The 23,202-nt window shown below is 42.3% G+C and overlaps 1 protein-coding gene across 3 annotated transcripts in view; it reads left to right on the top strand.

The window, feature by feature from the left end:
* Positions 1 to 23,202, top strand: part of EXOC4 (exocyst complex component 4) — a 738,469-nt gene that overhangs the window by 519,782 nt on the left and 195,485 nt on the right. The window lies entirely within an intron of this gene.

The raw sequence follows: 23,202 nt of genomic DNA, 5'->3' as shown, positions 1-23,202 counted from the left end.
CTTCTCCCTGAAGGGAATTCTTTTTCCACTTGTGAATGTACCAGGAGTATGAAGGACTTCAGGGAAGGAAATTATTGTGCCAAACCTCAACTACCAACAAGAAAACCCTTTTTTTAGGGCAAACTTACTGTAAAGAGTTCAGCTAACTCACAGTGAATTTGAACCCACCAGCAAACTGGCGTTTAGAAGTCAGATCATTTAATTCAGGATCTTGTTAATACTGAGAATTTTACTTTGGTTATATAAAGAAATGGTTTCCAGGCAACAGAAATGAAGTAATTTGTTAGCAGATATTTGGATTTATAGGCTTGAGGTATTTATTTTATATCCATTTTAGCCAGTGACTTGGAGGTAAATCTAAAACTAAAAGTATATTAGTATGAGTTTAAATTATATATGTACATTAACTATTATTACACTGTTAGTGTATCTTTATAGTGTTTCTTCCTTTGAGAGAATGATGGGCACAATAGCATATTTTTACAAAAGTTGCACAATTCGAGGATATCTCAAAGTGTGGAAGGCTTGAGCTCTTCAAAGGAAAGTTGTGTAAATGGAAAGGAGTTATAGTTACTTTAGTTGCTTTCCCTTACCTGCCTTTATATGTGTGTTCCTTGGTTTTTCCTTCTTTGTACCTTAGAGTTAATACAAGTGCTAGACCTTTCATAGGCAAATGCTCTAGTTGTGAGCCTTCTTTTTCATGAGCAAACTCTTCTGTGGTATTGAGAAACCAGAACAGAGGCATTCACCTCTCCCAGAACCTGAATAATAGCATGACACTTAGGAAAGTTTCATTTGGATCATCTGGCTCTTTGTGAGATATGTTCCTTGTGAGGGATCTGTACTGAGTATGGGGTGCAGGGAAGGGAGAATGGCGAAGGCATGTGCTCACTTGTCCCTCCACTGGATTACTCTTCCGCTGGCTCTTTGCATGACTGGGACCTTCTTCTCTCAGAGGCCCAGTTCAGATGTCACCTCCACAGGGCGGCTTTTCCTGACTATCCTACCTAAGTAGGTCCCCTTCCCTAATTATTCTGCCTTCTTCCCTCCCTCTGACACCCCAACCCAGTCCAACACTGAAGCTGAACTCCCTGGACTGTATCGCCAACGCTCCCTTGCCAGGTGACTTAAGATCTGGTTCTGCCAATAGAAAGCACTAGCGGCAGATTGGAAGAGGTAAGAGAAGAAAGAGATTAGGGCTGTTTCTTATCTCCTCCCTCTCCACTTTGGATCATTGTTCTGGCTGTGGGTGTACCCCTCCCTCCGTAACTAGAGGTCCTGCCAGATGACGCCCACTCCACAGCTCCAGCCCTCACTGGGCTCTGGTGATGTCATTTCTTCCCCTTGATCACAGCTTTCTGCTCTTACTAGTCTCTGGGTACCTCACCATCCCTCACTGCTTCTTTCAGTTCTGCCCATACCTCTGTAATTCCATCTCTGCATTAATGTTTCCTCATGTGAATCATGCATGGAATTCTCTTTTTTTCTCCAGATCCTGAATAAATCTCCCCAGTTAGTCCCTATTTGAACACTTTGATTCTTCTTTCGTTGTAACACAGATTCATATTTATTAGTTCATCGATTTTCTAACTCGTTTATTACCTGTCTTTTCCCAATAGAATGTAAGTTCCAGAAGCATAGTACAAGACCAGGAAGCAGGAAGGTGTTTGATAAATAATTTATTGAACGAATGCATCCATGCATGGATAGATGGGTGGATGGATAGACACAGTGGATAAGCTTCGAGAGTCAGAAATAACTGCAGAGTCGGCATGGGAAGACCAGAGAGAGAGAGAGTGACAAAACATTGTTTGTATCTAGCTTTGGTCTGACCATATCATTAACTTCCTCTCATTCAGGAAACCTTTCAGTATTTCTGTCCCCGAGGTGTCACGCTCCCTGCTGTGCAGAGCAACTTTAATATGCTTAGTGTACTGAATTCCAAAGAAAACAAAGGCAACAATGGACTGTGGAGCATATCTGCGTAGTAAAGATGCTGACTTATTGTACATGATAATTTTCAGCTTGAATAGCAAAAACACATTACAACTCATAACTAGTGGACTATAATCAGAGCCAAGTCAGGGCCACATTTTGCCAGCTGTAAGACACCTCAGGGCAGCCTACTGCCACCTTATTAAATCACTCCCAACCTCGTCACCAGCCAGTGTTACTATGCCTCTTGTTTTCTAAATCGATTACTCCATTCTAAGGGATAGATGAGAACTCCCAACTTCACCTCTCCTCTCTTTGACGAAGTCAAGACAGAATTCTGTGTGAGTAAATCTTTAAACTAAGGTCATTCAATTTATTAATCTCCAAATTTGTTGTCACAACCAAAACACCTGCTTTCTTATTTATTTTGTTGCCCTCTCTTTCTTCATAAAAATTTTATTTTCTGAGAATATAAATTAGCTAGACCATATCAATAAATTCAATATTCTCAGAGTGATGAGATTGAAAAAGTAATGAGATGCTTATTTTCCTCTCGCATCTCGAGACATTCTCTTGCTTTATAATCATTGAGAGTTGTTTTCAAACATAATTTTCCGTGGTCAAGTTTCAATGTCCCTTATATGTCACCTTAACCTTTTTTTTTAAAGTCACCATAACATTTTTATTCCCAGCTAATTGTAGGTGACTGATCGGAAGAAAAAATAAACAATTCTCAAAAATTTTTGCTGAGAATGCAAAACAACTGTTAAGAAGGGAGCTTGGAGAAATACATATATGTGTAAAAGATGCAGGTGGGTTAAGTAGTCAATTACTTGAAGATTAAAAAATGTCCTTTAAAGTCATTCGCACTGCTAGACCGTCCTTGGGTCTCTGAGAAGAAAGGATCGTGCCTTTGCCCTGAGGCAGCACCCAGGGTTCTCGGGGCGGGGGGGGGGGGCGGGGGGGGGAAGGACAGCTGTCTCAGCGCTGCTTTCATCTGTTTGATGATGGGCAGATGCAGAGAGCCCCAGGACGCTCTGTCCTTACCTCTCTGAAATGGCATGGGGCGGTATAGACAGTCTGTTACAAAGGGGCATTTCCATGCGTGATAACGTGCTTTCGAATCCAGAATTTCACTGTCTAGGTACAGAATTCACAGAAGGGAAGGAAGTAAATCGGAAGGAGGAGATGACAAGCACCATTTTATAGGTGAAACAGCTGTGCAGGTATTGGCCCCAAATGATACGCATCATACCAATAGTAATAATGGTAGCAATTGTAACAGTTGTATTCCTACTAGTAGATATTAGTAATGATAGCAGCTAACACTTTTATGAGCCAAGACACGGTTCTGATTCTTTGGTATGTGTTGACTTGTGTTTTACGTGTATTGGCAACAGCTTTGTGAGGGTGGCGTTCTTATTATGGGGAGGAAACTGAGAAATAGTGAAATTAAATAACTTGCCCACAGTCACATAGCTAGCAAGTACTGGAACTATAATTCACACCCAGGCAACCTAACCCTGGAGTCCAGTGTCTAAATGAGTTCTACTCAAAATGTAGCCTGAGGAGTATGCTTGTCTGCAAGTTATTTGTTACCAGTCCGCTGTGAGATGCATAGAATTTGAGAGTAAGCATTTAGATGCCCTCCCTCCTTTTAAAGGAATTTGACATTGCCTGTTGAAACTAACAAAAAAAGGAGGGGGACTTGTGCTTTGTGTATCTTTGTGGTTTTAAATTTTTTTTTTTTATTGATCAGTTTTTGATGTATTTTATTAAAGTATCAATGTACAACAGATGGGGTGGTGGGACTGGCCTGGGCTCTCACCGTAGTTCGGGACACACTGCCCTAAATTTCTTACTCTTCTATGTTGCCTCCGAGAGAAAGAAGTGAAAGCACAGAAGCAATCATCTCACCTTGGTGCCCAAGGTACCTTCCAATAGATGAAATAGCTTGAATATTTTTTGCAGACGGTTGTCTCCTAAATATTCAGCTCCTAGAAGAGTGTCTGCTGTAGAGGGAGGTACTCAATATTTAATAAATGGATGAATGGTTGAGTGATTGAAAGTGAATGAATTGATGGCTTCCTTAATACAAGAACATGTATGTGCATGTTTTCCCCCAAGATTTGTGGTTGTGGGTTTAAGATTGTTGGCAAACTTAAACTAAAATGTTACAGTTCTTATTCCTCTGATGCTGTCTATCCACATGAAGGCAGAATTGAATATACCTCATGGTCTTATTGTCTGAGTCCTCTGTTGCCATCCCCCCTCCTTTTTTTTTTTCCAAAATGGCTTCCCCCTGTTGCAAGGCAAAGCACACTGATTTAAATTAAGGAAATCTCTTAGGAGAAGAGAAATGAGCATTCTGGCATTCTGGACATGGAGCTATGGAAATGGTCAGTTGAAGTGGATATCCTTTCAACTACTTTATACATCTATAGGAGTCTACAAAGTTTTCGTTCCTTAGACATGAGGAAACACCCACGCAGTTTTGGGGGAGGTCATTTAATTTATTTCTTCTGTAGTATCTCCATCCAGAAAGAGGGTTAGAAGGCTAATGCTCAGGGGTTTTGTCTTTAACCTGTCAAACTGTTGAATGGGCATCCAACCGTGTGAACAAAGGTACAAAGAAAGTTTTCTCCCCCAACCCCAATGGAATATGCTACACCCTTGCTACGTAGAGAGTGGTCTGTGGAAAAGAACCTCACACCTCTGAGTCAGGATCTGAATTTGTATAGTATCGGCGAATGATTTCCAGGCACATTTAGAGTTTGGGAAGCACTAGTTTGTACCAGTGCGACACAGAGTGTGGCCCATGGATTGTTGGCATCAGCATCACCTGAGCTGGTGAGAAATGCAAGTTCCTGCAAGAATCTTTGTTCTAACTAGCCCCCCTACCCCCCGGCCGGGTCCGGTACTTTTGATAGAGACTGAAGTTTTAGAAGTGTTGCAATGTATCACACCACCATGCCCAGCTGGAAGTTAGGAAATGGGAGCTAACACTGTGGGCTCTTAGCATTGCAGTGAATAAGAGACATCACTTAAAAAAAAAAAAAAAAAAACAACTATCCAGCTTTGTTTCATACAGGCCCAGAAATTGTAAAAACAATATTTGCAGTGGCAGCAGAAGCTGCTTCCTAGTCTAGCACATTGCTGAATTTTACAGAGTTCTTTCCAAACACAGGATGAGCCTACATTTTCTGGCTCGTGCAGGGATGAGAGGAAGAGGCAGCTTTCCTAATGCTTAGGCTCAAATTCCCACATCATTGGAGGAAAAAAGCATAAGCTGTGCAAGTAAAAACATAGGCATTCTTGAAACATTTAAAGTGTTTTTTTTCATTTTCCTCACTGCCCCAGTATTTGTCAGAATACTTCTGAGATGTGACGTGGCTAGAGTTGCCAGCTTTCGCCAGACCCTTCCTCAGCCAGCTGCACTGGCCACTTACCTGTGAGCGTAGGGCAGTGGTTCCCAGCAGCGGGACCCGTTAGAATCACCCAGGAGCTTTCTGAAAACACCACCTGCCCAGATCCCGTCCCAGAGATTCAATTCAGTTGATCCGGAGCGGGGCCTGGGCATCAGTGTTCTGCAAGATGCTCAGATGACCCCAGCATGCAGCCAGAATTAGTGCCACTGGTCCGGATCTTTCTACTCCGTAGAATCAATTATTGCCCTGAGAGGAAGTGTATACGAAATTATAGTTGAGACATTCTTGAATTCAGTCAGGCTTTTGACGGAATTCACAGAACGGAAGGAAGTAAATAGGAAGGAGGAGGTGAATTCACAGAATTCATCTGAATTCTGAACCAACTTTGATACATATGCCTTGGAATCAGATACAAATGATTTTACATCGCAGCCATTTCATCTGATAACTCTGTGGCCAGGACCAAATTGTTAATTCCTCTGTACCTATTTTTCCTCCTCTATAAAACGAGAATAATAAAATGGGTGTCAAAGGAACACAGGAATTATTTCTAATGATTAGGTGGAGTAATGTTTATAAAACGTGTCTCCTTCCTTCCCCATGTCACATGTGTGTGCATTTTAGCATTGATTCACCCTCGCCTTTACAGAATTCTGACTTCTGCTGACTCCCCTACCCCTGCCATCTGTCTCGATTTCAGAAACCCCTGCATCTCCTCTCCTCACTAATTTGTATTTACCTGCTCCTGTCCTTTGGACTCCAGCACCCACCTAGTAACCTCTGTTTCCTACCTCCCCCTACCCTAGCGTGACAGCACGTGATGATACTGTTTTAACCTCTTTCTCTTTTCCTGGAGTTTGTCCACTGATTGTTCTTCGGCAGCGGAAGTAGCATGCAGTGTTTATTGCCATTAAAGCTAGTGTATCTGTTTCCTAGGCCAGCCGTAACAAATGACCACAACTGGGTGGCTTTAAACAGCAGAAGCGTATCCTGTCACAGTTCTGGAAGCCAGGGGCCACATGGCCTCCAGAGGGTCTAGAGCAGGACCTTCCCTTGCCTCTTCCAGCTTCTGGTGGGCCTGGCGTTTCTTGGCTTCTGGCAGCATAACTCTGCTCTCTGCCTCCATCCTGACATGGCCTTCTTCCCTGTGTCTCCATGCATCCTTTTCTGGGTCTTAGAAGGACAGTCTCATTGCATTTAGGGCCCGCCTTAATCCAGCCTGATCCTGTATCGTTATCAGTCTTTACTGTAATTACATCTGCAAAGACCCTGTTTTCAAGTGAGATCACATCTGAGGTTCTGTGTAGAATTTTGGGGGAACACTGTTCAAGTGGCTATAGTTGATCATTGGAAGCAAGTTACATGGAATGCAGTGTATTTAATTTGCTGCATGTTCCTTGAAAACCCTCTGACAAGAAGCAGTGTAGAAGTATTGCTATTCGGGCAATAGGGCCGGGATGGTCTAGATTCTGGTGTCAGCAAGGTTCCCAGTGACAGTTTGTGGTAGGCTGAGTGATTGCTGGAGCTCCAAGCGAGTCTCACCAAAGGCTGGTAGACACAGCTGCCTGTGGTATAATGATTTGCTAGAGATAATTATACTGATGCCCAAAGCCAAGGTACTGCCCGTAACCTCTTGCTGGTTTCCCAAGGAAGTGTGGCCGGAAGCGATAGCACAGCGTCTTCATCATATCAAATTATGTTAATATGAAAAATGTTGCTTTTGAGTGGTATTTGCATCACGGCCAGTTTTTACCGTCCACTCTGTGGTACAGAATAGATTCAGCTTTTATTAGCGTAAATAGATTAGTCCCATTTAAGGTCTGCTGGAAGTCATCATGAAAATCATTAAGTTGAAAAGAGAGCTGATCAATTGATTTTTTCCCCCCTGTGCACTCTGAGAGGTGGTGCTGATGGTCCCACTGTGTTAAAATAAGCCTTAGAACCAAAATGCCTTGGGGTCTAATCTGATCCTCAGTGTCTCTCTAGACTGAAAGAAATACTAATTTACCACAGTTTGCAGTGCTGATTTTCTTCAGATTTTACTCTTATTATTTTATTCACTAGCAATATTATTTGGTCTCTTTATGACAAGTAGGGGCCTCAAATAACCAACCACTAGTAGCTGCATCAGGCTTTAGCCAGGAAGATGGAGTAGAAGATGCCTTTATTCTTGTCTTTGGTTGTTTATGTTGTCACTGTGGCTTTCAACACTCACCCGTTCACTTCTGAGACAGCTGAGCAAATAGAATCTTTCATTACTAATGGGGACTTACAGGATCTTAGAAGAGTCACTTGTGTCTTCAAATTGTCGTATCTGTGTTAGTTTTGTAGTATTAATTCTGTTACTAGCTTAAATACCTTCTATTTTTGTGGAATTTATGTTGTGATGCTTCATAGGCATTCGGGAACATAACTAATGTAAATTTTATCATGGCATGTGGGAAAAGCATCTAAAATGTGGAGCTAGTCTCCTTGTCAGCTCAGTGACCTTAGACGAGCCCAAGCCACTTCTCTTCCCTGGCACCCCTCCCTTCCCTCATCTATAAAGTAGGAAGGATGCTCAAGCTACCTCATAAAACTAAGGTGAGAAATCCGTATGGGCTCATGTATTCAGCAGGGCTCTGGGAATGGCTTTCCATTTTGACTTGGTGGTTCATAACTTACTATTATTGGCCCACACACGCACCTGATCACTGCATTCAGGAAAATCCGTTAGCATTAAAGGGAATGGTGTTAAGGGGCGCCTGGGTGGCTCAGTTGGTTAAGCGACTGCCTTCGGCTCAGGTCATGATCCTGGAGTCCCGGGATCGAGTCCCGCATCGGGCTCCCTGCTCGGCAGGGAGTCTGCTTCTCCCTCTGACCCTCCCCCCTCTCATGCTGTCTCTCTCTATCTCATTCTCTCTCTCACATAAATAAATAAAATCTTTAAAAAAAAAAAAAAGGGAATGGTGTTAAGAAAAAACCTACGGGAATGGAAAATGTTTTCTATTAAATGAAGAGCTTCACCAGTTTTTACCAACAGTGTGTCTTATGCATGATTAGACAACCAGTGTAAGAACCTGGCAATATTTTTTCTACAGTGTATCATGAATATTTTAAATTCCTAAAAAGGCTGAAAAAAACTGTGTGGTCAACACCCACACATTCACCATCCAGATTCTACAGTGAACACTTTACGCTGTATTTGTTTCATAGCTTAACCAAACCCGGTCATTTTAATTCTTCAGCCGGCCCCAAAGTGAATTCCCAGTCACGCCCTAAGCGCTTTACCGTGGTGTTGTTCACAGGTTTTTAATATCTTAGAAAAAATCTGAACATAAAGAGAAATAAATTAAGTGGGAAAGTCGTTGCTTTGTTCAATTTCTAAAAGTACTCAGTTTCTAAAAGCTTTTAAATAGTGTCTTGGAACAGTGAATGGACCAGCTTATGCTTGTGATTAATCTGTAAGTACCACCTTTGTTGATATGATATCATAAGGGAATCTATCGTCATAACTATCGACGGAAAAGACTAGTGAGCAAACGAGAGGTGATTTTTATATGCAGACAACAGACACGTAATATGGTCAACTTGAATTTTTATAAATATCTTTATAGTCTTATCTCTGAATGAGATGGTTTTCTTAGAAAGTTCCTCCTTAACTAGACTTCTGTAAATAGCTTTCTGCAAAGCAAGGAGAGAGGGGGAAATATAGACAGAGAGAGAATGCACACGGGTGCACCCAGAGCAGCTAAAAATGAAGATTTTTTGTGTGTGTGTAGAAAATCTTTGCAACTAGCCTTATGCATGGTATAAGAATTACTAATGATTTCCAAGTTTGTTTTTACAAGTCAGTTATAATTACAAATGTTTTCTTCAGCAGTCTATCATCCCTCATAATGTGTTTGGAACAGCTTTTAATTTAGATGCAACTTTTCAAGAATTTATTATATCTGGGTTATGAGGTCAGTTTAGAAAAAAGCCAGCTGGAAGGCTTTACCCACGTGGATAGAGAAGTCACGAGGGACTGCCGAATGAGAAAGTAATTACAGTGAGTGACACTTGTTTACCGGCTTTGCTTGGTACCAAGAAACTTGTCTGAGCGCGAGGCTGTTTCAGAGCGACGTCAGTATTGGGACAAGCCCTGGGCTTTAAACGATGATTCCGAATGCATTTTCTAAGTCAAGGTAGGCCCACGGATGGGCGTCTCCGTTGTCACTTGGGCTGTTCTATGACACAGGGCTCATTTGGGGTATTTGAGATGTTGACTGGCTGCTGTCTGCTTTGATCTTGCCTCTGCCCACTCCTGGAGGATGAGCAGGAGAGGAGGTAATGACTTACGACGGGTCTGCTGACAGGGACCGAACTACATCAACACGCTGTTGCTCAGATCCGTGGAGAGCTGCCTTTGCCCGACGCGTATTTGACTTCACTTGCTAACAAAGGCATCTTCAGATGTATTTCTTTTCCTTAAATGCCAGAGAAGAGGAAGAACATCCCATCAAGAGCTACCAGGAGAGAAAAGCCTAGCTCAACAGCCCAAGCAAATGATAGTTACCATTCTTGGGAGCAGCCCGGTTGCTGAGCTGGCAGGATTACCGGTAGGAGCCAGATGAGTGTAGACAGAGAGAACGGCTGCTCTTGGGGAATTGTTGAGGTCCTTATCCTAAGTCATTTTTGCCCTGTCTGAATGTTGCAGCTCTGGCTTGGATATGTTCTAGGGAGAAAATGAGGAGGGAGAAAGCAGATTTCTGAGTTTGAAAGTTAATTGGCCCTTCAAGAGTAACTGTTCAAATAAAGCCATTGTTCCTGCTCTGTCTGGCTTTTTACTTGCATGTGTTTGTGTTCCTTTAGACACTGTAAAGATGGGCTGGTAAAAATCTGATCCATCGACTGTGACGAGTGATACAGCGCATGCAGTTGAGTAATTTCTACTGTTGAAATTCTAGATAACATTAAGTGATAAATCTTGATTAAACACCTGCTTGATGCCATCACTGGAAAAGGAAGTGTGGGGATCCCATTTCACAGGAACTTCCAGGTTAGTTAGGGAATCGAAATTCCTCCTGCCTGCAGACCCGAGAGCAGTGGGGGAGAGCTTGTAACTAGCACTGAACACAGTGTTCCAGAAGGCTTGCGGTCTGAGAGTGGAGAGCACTGAGGGCTAGAGAATTCAAGAGACTTTAGGCGAGCTGTGGGTCCCGACCTGGGCATCACAGGCTGTGTAGAAATAGAGACAACAAAGGAGAAAGTAACCCGAACAAGGAATGTAACATCAGTAGAGACACAAAAGGTATATGCCTGAGACAGTAAGGTTAGACCACCTGAGTGAAGGGATGAGTGCCGAGTGAGAAATCAGGTTGACAGGGGGCACAAAACTCTTAAGGTCTTAAACTTGGAGCAGAACAGTTTACGTTTAAAGTGGGAAGAGGTACAGTCATGAAAGGTTCTAGTGAAGGGGCTCATTGGCTCCTGTCTGATTTGATCTTGCCTAACGGATAGATGAGCTGATAAGGGAGAGTGGGCTTCGGCAGTTCACAGACAGGATTAGAGAGTAGTGAGCCTGGGGTCAGGGAGGCCATCCAAGGAGGGGATCTAGGAGTCCAGCTCAGAAGGGAAGACAAAGTTTCCTGTGAGTGTTGCTCTGCAGACCGAAGCTTCAGGTAGCGACCTCCTGGCTGCCCCCACCTTTTGCTCAGCTCAGCATTTGAAGTCATTCTTTTGACTGCTTATCATAATTAGTCAAACAGGCGGACTTTCTGGGACAAGTATTGTGCTCTATCAAGTTTTTCTCCAAGCCCGCACAGACAGTGACTGGACGGGGTTCTTAAGATTAAGCTGTATATTTCTCATTTATTACCTTTTCAGACACCCAGGAGCTCTGTCAGTTCAAGTCCTGCTTTGGGGAAAAGGCAGCACGCAGCTAGCTCATTAACAGGTTATCTGTGTCATTATGTCCTTTTTGGATTGTGCATATTGGAAATAGAGTCTTTTGAGAAGGAAAAAAAAAAGTCCATCTAGGCTTCTAGTTTCCCTTTCTTTTTCTTCCTCATTTTTATCTGCTTCTCTTCCTGCCATAGTTACAGCTATTCCCATGATGGATGGTCCTATCTTTAGAGCCCAGAATACCCTGAGTGTATTCACTTGCAAATAGCTACAAAGTCAAATTCAGATGACTGCACTTAAATGAAAGGCTTTCTGTACCTCTCTTCTCTGGACACGTACGACTTCTCCTTGCCCCATTTCAGCCACAGGAGCTTAATTGCTTCTTCCTTTTGATTCCACAAAGCATGTTTTAATTTGTTCTCCCCTTGGTCATTCCAAGGTCAAGGCTGCCTATCAGGTGCTCGCAGACGTGCTCTGGTGACCTTGCGTGCTGTGTTTGCCCCTAGCTTCCAAGACTTTACCACAATGAACAGCCCGCCTTTGTAGAGAGGGCTGAGCTATCAATTCATTTCTTGCCTCTTGGACAAGAAGAGTCTCCTTTTCTTCCATCCTCTCAGAGTTTTGCTTTAGAGCCAAAAGGAATCTCTGACACATAGTAGGTGCTCATTTGGTGAATGAATAAAATGGAAATTGCCAACAGTATGTTAAACGGTGGCCTCTGGCTTACACAGTTAGGGATATGCTTTGTAGAAGCAAACCTGTGCTGTTTGCCAAGGAAAGTAGCATTAAGTATTTGATTTTTTTAATAAGCTTTTTATTTCAAAAAGTTTGAGGTTTACAGAAAAGTTGCCGAGACATTACAGAGAGTTCCCCTACACTCCATACCTCGTTTCCCCTGTTATTAGCATCTTCTGTTAGTCTGGTGCATTTGTTACGTTTAACCAACCAGTATTGATACATACTTATTAATGTCCATAGTTATTCAGATTGCCTTGGTTTTTATATGTCTTTCTGCTGTTCCAGTATCCCATCCAGGACAGCACCTTATATTTAGTTGTCTTAACTTCTTGGGTCCCTCTTGGATATAGCAGTTTCTCAGACTTTCCCTTTTTTTAGTGGCCTTCACAGTGGGTAGGGATGGTATAGAAAGTCCAGCAATCTGGGTTTGTCTGATGTTTTTCTTATGATTTGACAAGAGGGTATGTGTTTCGGGGAGGAAGACCCCAGAGGTAAAGTGCCACTCTTATCACATCATATCAGATAGACATGCTGTCAACAAGGCTTGTCACTGTCAAAGTTAACCTTGAGCACCTGGCTGAGGCAGTGTTTGCCAGGTTTCTCCACTAGAAAGTTACCTTCCTCCCTCCTTTCCATACTCTACTCTATGGAAGGAAGTCGCTGTGCAGCCCACACACTCAGGGAGTAGGGAGTTATGCTCCACTCCCTTGAAGGTAGAGTATTTGCATAAATTATTTGGAATGCTTCTGCAAGAGAGATGTGTCTCTTCTCTCCTATTTTTATATTTAGTTGCTAATTGATGTCAGTACGGACTCATGGATTTTTATTGGAGACAGCGGGTTTATAATGCAATACTACTTTATTTTTTATCGCTCGGATTATTCCAGCGTTGGCCATTGGGAGCTCTTTCCGTTGGCACCTGTGTCTCCTGTGTCCCCATCTTTGTGATTTTTTTTTTTTTTTTTAGCATTCCTTGTTGTCTGGCACTACAAGATACTCCAGGCTCCATCTGTATATTTTCTGCCCTAGTCCTAGAATCAGCCATTTTCCCAAGGAGCCCCAGTTGCTGTTATTGGAGAACAGTATTGGCAACCAAGAGGGGGGACTTGGTATGATTGTTGCTACTTGGAGAATCATTACTTCTTGGTCATCTCAGCTGGTAGAGAAAAGAAATATATGCATTTATACTAACCCTCATATGTATTCTTATCCATACATATTTCTACATGTAGCTACTTGGATTTACATATTTTTAAAAATATTTATTTATTTTAGGGGGGGAGGGACAGAGGAAGAGGGAGAAAGAATCTCAAGCTGAGTCTGCGCTGAGTGTAGAGCCCAACGCAGGGCTCGATCCCACAACCCCGAGGTCACACCTGAGCCAAACCAGATGCTCAACAGACTGAGGCGCTGAGGCGCCCCTACGTGTATTTACATACTAAGCTAAAAATGAGTTCATACTGATATCTCCAACTCTAATGCATTACTATATGGATCATTCTAGCCTGCTCTTCTTACCTTCTTTATCTGTAACCTCCTTCTCCAACAGTGAAACACATGCCCCCGCCATCTGCCACCCATTTGCTTGACTGTTCTAGCCCAGCACACATGTGTAGCATGTCAGAATTATTAACCCACACCCTGTGGGAAGCAACTTTATTAACTCATGCATAGTTCTTACGTACAATTTCTTTTGCCTTTATTTTTACATCCTGATTTCTGAAATTGCTTGGTTCAGTGCCTTTTTCTCCTACTCCTTTCAAGAAGATTGTTTTATACATTTTGTAATGCAGTTAGATGGTTTTGTTACATTCTGCACTACATTCTGGGATCCCCTAACCTCCTTAAATGATTTTTTTATTTTACATACATCAAGGTTCATTCTCCGTGCTTTAAAGTTCTGTGGGGTTCGACAAATATGTAACGTCATGTATCTGCCATTACAGCCTCATGCAAAATGGATTTTACCACCTCTCTCCCTCGCCCCAAAAATCTCTGTACTTGGTCTTTTCAACCCATCTCCCCTTTGCCCACATCTCTGGCAATCACTAATCTTTTTACGGTCACTACAGTGTTGCCTTTTCCAGAATTCATATAATTGGAATCAGACAGTATTTAGCTATTTTTCAGACTGGATTCTTTAGTTAGCAATATGCATAGGATTCATTCATGGCTTTTCATGGCTTGACGGCACATTTCTTTTCATCACTGAATAATATTCCATGGTATGAGTTATGGATGTGGCGTGTGGTATGGATATACCAGTTTATTTATCCATTCACCTATTAAAGGACATCTTGGTTGCTTCCATTTAGGATGGTTATGAATAAAGCTGTTATAGACATCTACCTGTAGGTTTTTATGTGATCATAAGTTTTCAAATTGGTTGGATATTGTTTTTAGCTGTTTCTAGAAGTTGTGAGGACGAATGGGGTTGCAACAGTGGTGAGGACAGACTTATAAATAAATATATCACAGTGGTAAGTGCTTTAATAAAAGTATGAACATGATGAGTAAACTTGAATATAAGAAAAAGGCAAAAGTAAAAATACTTAAATTTACTCTTAAGTACTATTCTAAAACTTACTCTTAGGTTCTATTTTTTTTAAAATACTTAGCATTCCTCTCCAGGAAAATCTTTCTCCCTTCAACCCACCCACCACCACCCCCCCGGCCCCTCCGCACCTAGTAAAACCAGCTTGCTGAAGACCTGTTGCTACAGCCACAGTAAAGACAGTGAGTCAGGTGGTACAAAAATTTTCTGCCTCCAGAGATAGTCCTAGGAATTCACTGGTGACAGACACCTTCAGAACTTAATCCTGTGTCTTCTTCCAACTCAAATAGTAGGAGAGAAAATCCATGTAAAGGTGAAAAAACAGCTCCTGCCCATTAGAAGGAGAAAAAATGACTAGGAATTTTTTGCTTTCTGGAAACATGGAATTCATAGGCCAAAAGAGCAAATAAAATTATTTGACCAAGTCATTCAGTGCCAACAATAAGTAAATTTATTCTGGGATTTGGGGTTCCTCCTCCAGGAATTTCTTTTTTTTTTTTTTTAAGATTTTATTTATTTATTTGACACAGAGAGAGAGGGCTGGGGAGAGAGCACAGGGAAAGCTGCAGGCAGAGGGAGAAGCAGGCTCCCCGCTGAGCAGGGGCCAGATGCAGGGCTTAATCCCAGGACCCCGAGATCATGACCCGAGCCGAAGGCAGCTGCTTAACCGACTGAGTCACCTAGTCACCCCAGGAATTTCTTATAGAAGGAGCTAAACCCAAAGGAACTAGCCACATAAGAATGAATCCTTGCTTTGTCAAGAGCTAGGCTTGTGTCTTTCAAGAAGAGCTTTCATGTTAAACGTCCCGGAAGAGATGCCAGGGATCTGTTAAGGGGCCTCTGGTTTTCGGCTTACACACCTTTAAATGTTGGATGGCAGGGTCAGCTGGGCCAACTGGATCCTGATTTGTGTACCAGTCAGTAGTGAAGTAGATGGATCGAGAAGAAAAAATGTGTTTACAGCCTGGGAGGTGGAATGGACAAGAGGTGGTATGTGTACATCCTTCTTGAATGTCCAGCGACCTGATAATAGTAGAATAGAGCACAAGCTCAGAGGCTTGATTCAGTTAGCAAGTCCTCTTTGTTTGTAGAGGAGTAAAAGGGTGGAAGGAGTGTAGACAGAGGGACCAAACTTTAAGTGAAGAGAGAACTTTCTCCAACACCCAGCATGACAAGAAATTTGTAAGCTGCCAGTAATCAGAGACTTTTTGATGTACAGAACATAAATAAGAGAAAATTAAATATTTCTCTTTAAGTGAAAGACAAAAGAATTCAGAGCGAAGTTGTAATTTATAATGTTACAGTTTAGTTGGTGAGTGTTTTTAATTAATCCCTGGGTAACTCTATTTTTTAAAATCTTGCTGTAGCTCATATATTTGTCTAAAATGCATTAGTTAAATATTTATGTGACTAGTTATATATTTATAATGTCTGCTTTTTTACGGAGTAGTTTTACAGAGAAAATCATAAGTGACTGGATCGAAAGCTGTTTTTACTTTTTCCCAACTAACTCTGTCTAGGGAAAACCAAGCTAATTGGCTCATGAACCTCTGGACCAGATTGACCTCCTGAGTTCTAACCCAACTGCAGACCTCATACCTGGGTAGAAAGAACCAATCACTGTAGAGCTAGCTTAGCAAATACAGATACTTCAAGACTTGGCACAGATTTGAGGTTTATTTTAATTCTACTTCCTTACTCCTTTCAGCTCCTGAACATAGAGGCACATGCTGGTTTACTTATATAACAGACATAAAACTTCATAGACGAGGAATGTTGTAACTGAGCTTATATACGTGAGACAAATATTCTGTGTACGTCCTCACTCTGTTTAGAAAAAGATTGTGCGTGGTATAGTATACATTTTCCCCAGTTAGTGTTGGTGTTTTCTATCATGGAAAGACTAGACTCCCAAAGAACTGTAGAGCTAGAATTTTAACCCCGCTCTGTGACTGAAGTCAAGCTTAGCTAGTTAAGTGTCTGGTCTAACATGACACATCTGATAAATGACAGCTCCAGTAGTAGAAATCCAGGCCCCTCTTTTGCTGACCCAGTTCACTTTCTGTTCTATCTGCGGTATTGTTTAAAGCCTGCTACCCTTTCATACACTGAGTAATTTATTTACATGGGATTTTAGCAGCCCCAATGCTTGTACTATAAGGAAACTATTTTGTTCTGCTGAACTTCCAAAAAAAGTAACATCTTGCACCCCCTCCTGTTTAGGGTGACTTTGCTTTCCATTTTGCTCCTTTCTCTAAAGGCAGAGCACGTTTCACTCCAAAACCAAATAACAAGCATCTCTCTCCTAATTTATGGTTTTCAAAATTTTAGGCTGTTTTTTCCCTTGCTGTCTAGAATGCTGTCTGAAAAGTCACAGTGATTTAAATAATTGATGGCTACTTTATGAAATTGTCAGCCTGGATCCATCCTCCTCCCTTCCCCAACCACAAGTCCTTGAGCAGCTAATCCTTTTATGTTGCATCCTTTTTTTTCCCCTTCCTGGTTTCATTTAGATAATTATATTATTCGCCCTGGAATATAATTGCCATTACACTGTGGGGGAAGGGGGGTGGAGTAGGGTGGGCTGCCTGCTGTTGGCATCTGCAGGTTGTAAAATGTCTGTTATGCTCTTCATAACATGTATGTTATGATTTCTTTGCCATCCCACCTTTTAAAGATTTAATTATACCTGTGTAAAAGCATAATTTGAAATATGACTTCTGATTCTTTTGGAAGATAAAAGAGAGATTAATCCATTGTCAAACATGAAGAAGCGGTATAATGGAAGAAACTTTGGACTGGAATTCAGGGATTTCTTCGCAGCTGAACAAACAAGTTCTGAATGCCTGCTGTGTACCAGGCACTGGACTGAGCATTAGGAAGTTCAAAATTCAGGGGCGCCTGGGTGGCTCAATCGGTTAAGCGTCTGCCTTCAGCTCAGGGTCCTGGGATTGAGTCCCGCATCGGGCTCCCTGATCAGTGGGGAGCCTGCTTCTCCTTCTCCCTCTCCCTCTGCAGCTCCCCCTGGTTGTGCTCTCTCTCTCAAATAAATAAATAAAGTCTTTTTTTTAAAGGTGCAAAATTTAAAAGAAAAGAGGAAACTGTCCTCCAGGATTGCATATCTTGATGATCTGCTACCCACTTGTGACCCAACTTTGGGCAGTGCACTTAACCTCTCTGGGCCTACATTTCTCATCTCTAAACAAAGGATACTGGTCCTCTTCAGATGTCCTTCCAGCTGTAACATTCCCTGATGTTCTGAAGAAAAGACCATCAAGTATCAGCCACATTCCTTCTTTGTCAGATCTAATTCGAAGAGTGGGGGGTGGTAAAAAGTATCAATTTTCTGTGGCAGAAGTCAGTTTGTCACCTCTGAAATCAAAGATGGTCTCGTCTGAAAGCTCTTAAACAAAGGATTGCCTTTTCCTGAATATATTTTCTACCTGGTGAGCCCCGGGTGCCCAGCGCAGGGCATGTTTGGGAGCAGAAGGTGACAGTCTCTGAGCAACGGCAAGTTGTTATTCACAGGAGCAATAACTTTTCCTCTCAAATTATGGCCTGACATCCTTTTTCCATCTCATGAAGCCATTTTTCCAGTGAGAATTTGGATTCTAACGTGTTTTTCATAAGGCTTAATTGCACTGTCCGTTGGGTGGAAGGAAGGTCACAAAATGGTTCTTGAGCTGCTTCAGATATTGTTATTTTTCTCTTTGGAGGTGTCTAGTTTTCTCTTTGGAGGTGTCTAGTCAAGGAACTTGCCAACCCGGGAACTTAGGAAACATAATGATATGAAATATAAACCTAATGATAGATCAGGCTTCATAGCTTTGAGAGGAAATGGTATTCATCTCTGTCAGGGCCTTCCATTGTTGGATAAAGCAAACCCAAAATGACAGCATATAGCCTGTTACAAATGGAACACAAGTAACACATAATAAAATAGAGATTTAAAGTGGGCTTTATAACATGTTTATATCAGGGAGCAAATCAGAACCCATTTGCCTTATTGGAAAAACAATTTTCCCGTTACACAGGGAAAATGGAGTATTTAAAAAGGAAATGAATATGACCACCAAATGGACTTGGTTGAAATGGGCAAATTTGTTTCTTATTTACCTGTTGTTTTTCACTGGGGAGAGTGATACAGGGCCTAGACCTGCTTTCAGCAGTAATGGTTCTTTTACCAAAAAAACCCTAGCCATCTGGGGTAAAGTAGCTTGTGCATGTCCCATCCTCTGTAGGGGCATAAATGGATGCTAGAATTCTCTCCCCTTCATATACAATCCTAATGCTCTCCAAAATTTTCAACCTACCTCTTTTTTCCTCTTCATCTTTATGCAGATCTTTGCCAGTAACCCTCTCCTCTGTTGTCCAGCAATAAAATATTGTCAATCTAGGGGCGCCTGGGTGGCTCAGTCGTTAAGCGTCTGCCTTCGGCTCAGGTCATGATCCCAGGATCCTGGGATCGGGCCCCGCATCAGGCTCCCCACTTAGCGGGAAGCCTGCTTCTCCCTCTCCCACTGCCCCTTGCTTGTGTTCCCTCTCTCACTGTCTCTCTCTCTCTCTGTCAAATAAATAAATAAAAATCTTTAAAATAAAAAATAAAAAAAATATATTGTCAATCTAGTAGTAGGCCCTCCTCTTTTGCGTCATTTTATTTATCTCTAGTACTGTGTTCCTCAGACCCGTGCTTCTAAAATTTTAACATTCATGTTTGTCACCAGGGGGGTCCTTTTCAAATGCATATTCTGACTCAGTCAGTCTGGTTGAGTTCTGAGTTTGTACATTTTGAACCAGCACTCCAATCATGCTGAAGCTGCTGGTCCGTGAGCTGTCCTTTGACTAGAAGGCTGTACACCACGGGCCGACAAGCTTTTTCCGTAAAGGGCCAGAGAGCAAATATTTCCACGCGGCTGTGTGAGCCATATGGCCTCTGTTTGAACAGTTGGGCCATCATGGTATAAAAGCCAACCACGGACAGACAGTGTGTCAACGAACGAGCATGGCTGTGTTCCAATAAAACTTTACTAACAGCAACAACAACAAAATGCCGCAGCTGGATGTGGCTGGCAGGCCACGGTTTGCCAACCCCTGCTTTAGACAGTGTCTTTGAAATGATGTATGTATTTTTTTAAACTTGAAGGTTTTCATCCGGATTTTTACACGAGACTGTTCTACAATGTGAGGCACGTATATAAAGTGGATAGAGGTTAATTTGTGCCCTACTAAGATACTATGCAAGGCAAAAACGTAGGCCAAGAGACAAGATATCTTTGCTTTCTAGAGGACGTAAAAGGAGGTGAGAGGCATCATGTTTCAGTGTTGTGGTGGCATAATGTGACGACCTGAAAACCCACTTCCTGTTTGGCAAGGAGTGGTTTTACAGTTATATATTGTTATAGGCATGTCTCTCTCCGAACTCCGACTCTTGCCTGCCTGTGTGCATTTCTTTGATCACATCCCTTGCCATATCATTTGGCACCAATCCATATTTGGGTAATGAGATAGTTTGTTGTGCCTGCAATGAAGAAAACGATTTAAAATGTTTTTTAATAAGTTAACAGGAGCGAGTGTTGAAATTACTGTAATGAGATAATGACAGTGCAGCATATTGCTTTGAAGATTGTGCTCTGGTGAAGAATATACACTCTTAATAAATTCATTTTCACTGTATTTTCCTTGGCGAGGTTGTTTAGCATTTGCCCGTCTGCTGGCAGCCGAGAAATGGGCAAATGAGTTGGTAATCAACAAAGAATGAAGACCAAGGGTGCTAATGATTTAAGAGTATTGAGCTTTAGGATATCAGCCGTGGAGGGCTTATGCACTCAGTACCCAAATCATACAGCAACAGGTACTGTATGGGAAGGTTGAAATCCAAACTTCTGAACCTCAGGCCAGCATTGCAGGTTCAGCTTTTAAATCTGGCTGTTGACACAGGTCACGTGTACTTTATTTCTTTGAGGTTTCAAATGTGAAACTTGAAAGTTATCTAAGTCTCCTTGCATGTGTTTAGCCAGCATGTGTACTTTGTATACTCAAAACACAGCATGGCGTAAGATAGGGAGTCACAGAGATGAAAAGGACCTGAGTCCTGCTGTCAAGTTTATTGTTGAGAGGAGAGTGGCAGACATATCAACAAATCGGTGTTAGGCCTGCCATGATCTATCTGCATTTGTACTGAGCACGTTGGGAGCTCAGGAAGGGGACTGGTCATTCAAGAAAGGTTTCAAAAAGGAGGTGATATTTCAGCTGAGTCCAGAAAGGTGGGACATACTCAAAGTAGAGGAAGAGACATGAACAAAATATAGAGGCAATGAAATAGCATAGCACAGGGCGCCTGAGTGGCTCAGTTGGTTAGGCGACTGCCTTCGGCTCAGGTCATGATCCTGGAGTCCCGGGATCGAGTCCCGCATCGGGCTCCCTGCTCGGCAGGGAGTCTGCTTCTCCCTCTGACCCTCCTCCCTCTCATGCTCTCTGTCTCTCATTCTCTCTCTCTCAAATAAATAAATAAAATCTTTAAAAAAAAAAAAAAAAGAAATAGCATAGCACATTAAGGGACATAGATACATTGTCTACATACCTGTGATGGAATTCCATACAGCAATGGAAATGAACGAACTGCATGTTATACATCATCTGGATGAATCTAACAAAATAACATTCAAAAAAAGAAGCAAGACACAAAAGAATATGTAAAATATGATTCCGTTCTTAGGAAGCAAAATTATACTTTATAGTTGAGGGAAGTGGTAAAATCCAAGTGGTAAAATCATACAGAATAGCGGAAAAGGATTATTACAAAGATTGCCACAGGTGGGAAGAGAGAAGGTTTTGTCTGGGGCGGGGAGTAATTGGGATGCTGGAAAGTTGTGTTTCTTTACCACACTGGTGGTTCCGTTGGGTGTTTGCTTCATGATTAACCTGAGTACACATTATCATAAACCTTTTCATTTATATGTTACTGTGAAATATGTGGGTTATATTGCACAATAAAAGATTTTTTTTTTCTGAAGGTGAAAACCTCTGAAATAGACAGTAGGAAATGGAAGAGCGGTCATGAAAGGGATCAGTCCATAGAATCATGTGGCCGCTGCTTCCATTGGGTATGGACCCAAGTTTTTAATTTGTCAACTAGAAATATGGCATTTGTTGAGACCAGGAATGTTGTCTCCATACTGGCGAGGCCTTTTCTGCTGTAGCTCTCACTTCTGTCAGGCCCATTCTTTTTCTACCCAAAGGTTATTATTCATACCTACTTCTTCAGATGAGTATAAATCACTGCTACTTTCCCCACAATCTATCAAGAAAATCGGTCAGTTGCCCATCTTCCCACTCATTAATTCCAGGAGTCACCTCAAACGGTACATACTCTATTTTACTTTTGTACCCAGTGGAACTTCACTGAGTGTTTGCTCCACCACACACATTGTGTTCTTACCAGTCTGACATATGCAGTCCTTCCTGCTCAGTCTTCTTTCCCTGTCCTTGGCCATACATCTCTGCCATGCTTTCATAAGAGGAACAGCATGGCTTTATCCTTTTCCTCAGATTCCACCCCATTTTTATAACCAAACCAAAAATCCCCTTCAGAAGGCCATTCCTGACTAAAAAGAAGGTCTGCACTACCTCCTGAAAATATCTGCGTTTTACGTGAAAACCACACTAAATTTTCTACTTTGACTGTGACAGATTTTTATCTTACTCATATGGATTTGTTTTGTTTTTGATTTAAAAGGGACTTTCCTTAACTCAAACCTGAAAGTCCAAACGTATGTCTTGAAATTAAGATTGGTGTGTGTAAGTAGCCTCGACATCATGGGAACTTCGGTTTGTAACGCTGCATGTTCTCTCTTTAAGTGAAATTGATTGAATAACCTGTTACCTATTTAGAAGGATGATATGGAGGCCGACTCTGGCTAGGTAGGCACCTGCTTTATGCTGTTTTCCTAGTGTAGGTGGGCAGTCGCAGCATCCACACAAGCAGCCGTCTTACGAGGGGTGACGGAACATTCCGTTCAGCTGAAAGGTACTGAGTGTCGCCGACTAGCAGAGACAGCGGGATTGGTAACAGAGCCTCCGCCCGTGGCACTGACTGGGACATCTGGGCGTTAGACTCCTCCCGAACCATCTGGAATCTGGTTCTCCCAGAAAAGTCAGAAAACCCTTTCGTGGGGCTCGGTGGGCTTTCTGCCTAACAGAAACACTTCACGTGTGGCAGCTCTCCGGCACCACTCCTGCCACGCGTCCCAGCCGTGCCATTCCCCTCTCACCCAGCAAATCACATCTGTCTTGATACCACTTGGGAGCTTGGTTGAAACAAAACGCTGCACTTCCTGTTACGGTGCAGTGAGTTAAAGGCGGCTGTGCTTCCTTTAACAGGTTAAACGTTCACTTTAGAATCATGTCAGGAACCCAAGTCACAATAACCTGGTCTCTGCCGCCGTGGTGTCAGAGTGTGACGGGCACTCTTGTTTTTCGGGGGAGGAAATGAAATGTCTCTGGTTGACTGGCTAACCTTGTCGGTCTTAGAGGGTTTAAAAGTACATAAAGGCAGGCGTTTGTTCACCATAATAAACCAAGAGACTTTGCAGTGATTCTATGATGACTGCTCTCAACTCCTCACTCCCCCCCATATACACGCATGCATTGCACACATGCACATACATGTCCATGCGCACGCGT

This window comes from Mirounga angustirostris, unplaced genomic scaffold (genome assembly GCF_029215605.1).
Source record: "Mirounga angustirostris isolate CCGP_5_RB_7025 unplaced genomic scaffold, mMirAng1.0.hap1 SCAF_12, whole genome shotgun sequence".
Classification (NCBI taxonomy): domain Eukaryota; kingdom Metazoa; phylum Chordata; class Mammalia; order Carnivora; family Phocidae; genus Mirounga; species Mirounga angustirostris.
Note: the sequence above shows the minus strand (reverse complement) of the source record. Positions and strands in the feature narration are given on the sequence as shown.